General features: G+C 33.1%; 1 pseudogene; it reads left to right on the top strand.

Annotated features, from left to right (window-relative positions):
* Positions 1-774: 774 nt before the first annotated feature.
* Positions 775-2,211, top strand: LOC100776027 (photosystem I reaction center subunit VI, chloroplastic-like; annotated as a pseudogene).
* Positions 2,212-4,711: the final 2,500 nt, after the last annotated feature.

Raw genomic sequence — 4,711 nt, 5'->3', positions numbered from 1 at the left:
TAATCAAATCACACAATGTTGGTCCCCAAGCCCACAATTGGATGTTGACTGTTACAAAGGCATGTTAACTGGCACATGTCACGTTCTTATTGGATGATGATTGCCACGTGTCATGTTCTAATTGGATGTCAACTCCATGGAAGATGAAATGCATTGTTGTTTTCATTGATCAATCAGAACATGACACGTGGCAGTCATCATCCAATAAGAACGTGACACATGGCAGTCAACATTACTTTGTAACAGTCAACATCCAATTGTGGGCTGGGGGACCAACATTGCATGATTTGATTAAATACGAGGACAAAATTCGTGAATAATTTTACTGAGGGACAAAATCTGAAATTGGAGATGAAATGGGGGACCAAATTTGCAAATTTTCCTTTTATTAATTAGTATATTATTAAAAAAGTTTATTTTTATTATAATTACTTTAAAAGTAAAATTAATTAATTGATAGTATAAAAATCTGTAACCAGCAAGATATCAAATTAACCTGTAAATTAATTTACTTAAGTCGTATAAGCTAATCCTCTGCATAAAAATAATACATCTCCTCATACCTTGCAGCTCGATCAGCACACATAGTATGTTATCTTTACAAAGAGATGTAACTAAGTGGATAGGCTTATCCATCTTGAAACCACATGGCATGACATGAATGAATTGCAAAATCTGCATAAATAAATGAAGTTGGCCACGTGGCAATGATGATGAGATTCAAGCAACATATCAAAGCCAAAGCATTGGTAGCAACTGATCATACAGAAAGCCATGGCTTCTCTGGCAAGCTTAGCTGTTGATCAACCATCTACTGTTAAGGGCCTTATCTTCCCTTACTAGAACTAAGCTCTCTTTCAAGCCCTCTCACCAGAGTTTCAGACCCAAGAATTTCAGGTGAACAAATTGAACTGTGATTATTGATTACTCTACAAGAGATTTAATTAAATCAATATGCATGCATAATAATGTTCTTCTTTTTTGTTTTATATGTTTTCTAAAAACCAAAAAAGGCCTTTATAGGTTCTAAATGTACGAGGAAGTTTAATATTAATTATAGGAGTGGTGTTGTGGTAGCAAAGTATGGTGACAAGAGTATGTACTTTGATTTGAAGGATCTAGGCAACACTACTAGTCAGTGGGACTTGTACGGCTCCGATGCACCTTCACCCTATAACACTCTTCAGGTTCATTTTTCCTCTGTGCACCTCTTTATTGTTTATTCAGTTAACAAAGACTATATAAATCTACTAGAGTATTAGCATGTTAGAATGACCTTATTGTTTGAGTCAACGAGATTGTCATTATAATTTAAAATTAATTTGAACCTATGTCCAACAATAATTTAAAAAACCTTTTGAATGTTATGTGCTAAAGTTCAAGGAGTTCTGAAACCTTTACTCATTTCAGGCATTGAGGCACTGGTCTTGGTCTTTTCATCGTCCAAACCTTGGTGAGTAAGATCCTTAATACGTAAAGTTTCACTCAAGCCAAGAACAATTACCATTTGTAATGCAAGTTAATGATCAGTGCCAGCATAAACATGTACTTACATCATGTAAATAGGTGAAGATTACATCAATTGCTTGTTGTGCACTTGGTATTCTAATCGTTTTGGTTTTGATCACAAACACAAATTCGCTCTCTGAATTCCTCTGATCTATAGTCGATGCTGCTCACAAGGCTGGTGAGGTTGTGTCCCCACTCCACCCTCTTTCTCTTTTATTTTGTTTTGTACGTAAAATATTTATTTTCATTGCAGATTATTCAGAAAGGTTTCCATCGGACCAAGAACGTGCATCGCAAAGGACTGGTATCCATTCATTCTTTCTCTCCTCTTTTCTACTTCATTTCTTTCTAATGAATTTCTTCACCTTCATTGGTATGCACATACATGCACAAGTTAATTTGGTCACTGAAACTGATCTAGCATGTGAAGATCTCATATTTACTCATCTCAAGCAAGTTTACCCCACTCATAAGGTTGATTCACCTCTCCCTTAACTTCACACAATTAATTTTGAGTTGGTTGTCCATTGTAAGATCATTTTAAGTTGGTTTTCTTTTTAGTTCATTGGGAAGGAAACCACAACTGTTGGTGGCAATGCAGAACTTACAGATGAAACCACATTGATAGTTGATCCTCTTGATGGAACTACTAATTTTGTGCATGGGTATGCCTTGAAATTTTGCAGTTTCATCACAAACTAAACTAATGAGCGCTCTTCTTGTGACTGAGGTATGTCAAGTCTGTTAGAGTTAATTATGTATAAAAGTTATTCATTTATCTTTTTCTTCGGATGAATGTAATGTATTCTATTCCACCCTTCCCCTTATTGTGCATTAGTGAAGCATTAAGTTGCGAGAATAAGTTGCTCCAGAGTATCAATGACAAATATCAATGTAATGGTGAAGTAGCAACCCTTTGACCTCTGTGAAGAGATCCTGATTTAAAAAATAATTAGTATGCTCATAAAATTCACATGACAAAGATGCTTAAATATTGTATATTTTTAACTTCATCATTTTGGATTTATAAATTTTGTATGCTAAGTTTTTTATATGCTTTGGAAGCATGCTCTGGTTATGTTTTATTTTGCTACTTGCCTCTAAAGGATTCCAACTTCTAAACACATGCCCGATATATTTGGAACCATTGTATTCATGAGCTTGTGCAAACTTAGAAGGTACAAAATCTAAACATTTTCCTTTTCTTCAGGTAATAACTGTGACATGTTGAAGAAAATATAAGAAAGTAATAATGTTTGTGCACTTGGTTAAGCCAACAACGTACAAAATCTAAACTTAGAAGGTACAAAATCTTAACATTTTCCTTTTCAAGTTAAAGTTGTCCTTGAAGAGGTTTTTAATTTTCTTAACTTTGTTCATTATATGATAATAGAAAACTTATATTATCTTAAATTGCCTTGCCAAGTTTCACCTCCAACATTCACTTCATATTTTCTATCTTCCCACTTTTACTCTTGCCAAGCACATTTAAATTTAACTCCATTTCAAATTAATTACTTTCTCCCTTCTATTTTATATTCTTGCATATTGTATTGATCTAGTTTGATAAAGAGACCAGGGGAATATTCATTGGAAAACTTCTCTAATATTTGTATTACTATTTTTTTCTGTAAATTGGTCAAAATCATGGAGACATTAAAAATAGATTGATTCCTTCCTATGTGCATTTGAAAATTTCCTTGTTTGAAGCTCGACTAAAATTGTATAAGTTTGTTTGCCTAAGGCTTTTTAGTAATTTGCTGGTTTATATGATTAGGGCATGCATTAATTCTTGGTTTAGGATTGCCTCTAGTGTTTGCTATAAATTGTTGTCATTTATTCTCTTATAATCAGTGATATCCTCTTGTTGGTTTTTTTCACTACCAGCTCTAACTTCTAATAAACATGCAGATCAACGCCTCAATGATATTGTTGGCAATGCTTACTATGTAGCACCTGAAGTGCTCCATAGATCTTATAGTGTTGAAGGAGACTTATGGAGTATTGGGGTTATATCATACATATTGTTATGTGGAACTAGACCATTTTGGGCACGCACTGAATCAGGAATTTTTTTATCTTTCTTAAGCGCAAATCCTAACATTGATGATTCACCTTGGCCATCAATATCACCATAAGCTAAAGACTTTCTGAAGAGACTTCTAAACAAGGACCACAGGAAAAGGACGATTGTTGCTCAAGCTTTAGGTATGTTTTTTTTCAATGTTTTTACCATGCCCTTGTTTAACTACATAACAATTTGCTTGTCTCATGCACCAAATTGTGTGGTTAGTGATTATTTCTTTCTATCTCTTTAAAACTTAATGTTCTTAAGGAATGGGATTGGAGATACAAACATCTTTAAAGGTTTTTCTTTGTCATTTTTAATATTGCAATTATTAAGCAAGTACAAAGGTGATTCAGTTCTCAAGTTTCAGTGGAACACCCCTCGTCTAAATCCTGAGGAATCAAACACACATTAGTTTAAATTACTTGACTCGTGAGTTTAATATCAATTTACTTTTCCATCCTTTATTGTGTTTTTATTTTTAATTATTCATTTATTTGTGGCTTTATTACATGAAAATAAAATATTGATCAAACTGAATTTATGTGTATAAATAAATGATAGTGATTGTACAGTTTCCATGATGATAACATTTGATTAATAATGTAGTTACTAGTTGATTATTATTATTTTTAAATAAAAACACATTCTAAGACGGTTTTTCAGAGAATCGTCTTAGAATGTAAAGATCTTTTGGAAAAACCATCTTCAAAAAATTAATTTTAAGACGATTCTATGAAAAAACATCTTAAAATGTTTACATTCTAAAACAATTTTCTCAAAAAAACCATCTTAGAATCCTCAATAAAATTTTAATTTTTTTATAAAAAAATACATTCTAAGACGGTTCTTTGAAAAACCGTCTTAGAAATTCTACCCTTCTAAGACGATTTTTAACAAAGAACCGTCTTAGAAAGATATCATTCTAAGATGGTTTTTAGCTAATAACCATCATAGTAGGGTATATTTTTCTAAGACGGTTGTTTATGGAACCGTCTTAAGATGTTGGCTATGACGACAGTTAATAACTGTCATACCCTAATTTCGTCCGGGGACCTTTGCTTGATGACATGCGACCTTTCTTTGGTCCTTGTGAGGTGCTTGGCATCCATCATTGGGCAATTTGTGAAATTC

The sequence above is a fragment of the Glycine max genome, chromosome 9 (genome assembly GCF_000004515.6).
Source record: "Glycine max cultivar Williams 82 chromosome 9, Glycine_max_v4.0, whole genome shotgun sequence".
NCBI lineage: Eukaryota > Viridiplantae > Streptophyta > Magnoliopsida > Fabales > Fabaceae > Glycine > Glycine max.
The sequence above is the reverse complement of the archived record's forward strand: the minus strand, read 5'-3'. Positions and strand labels throughout refer to the sequence as shown.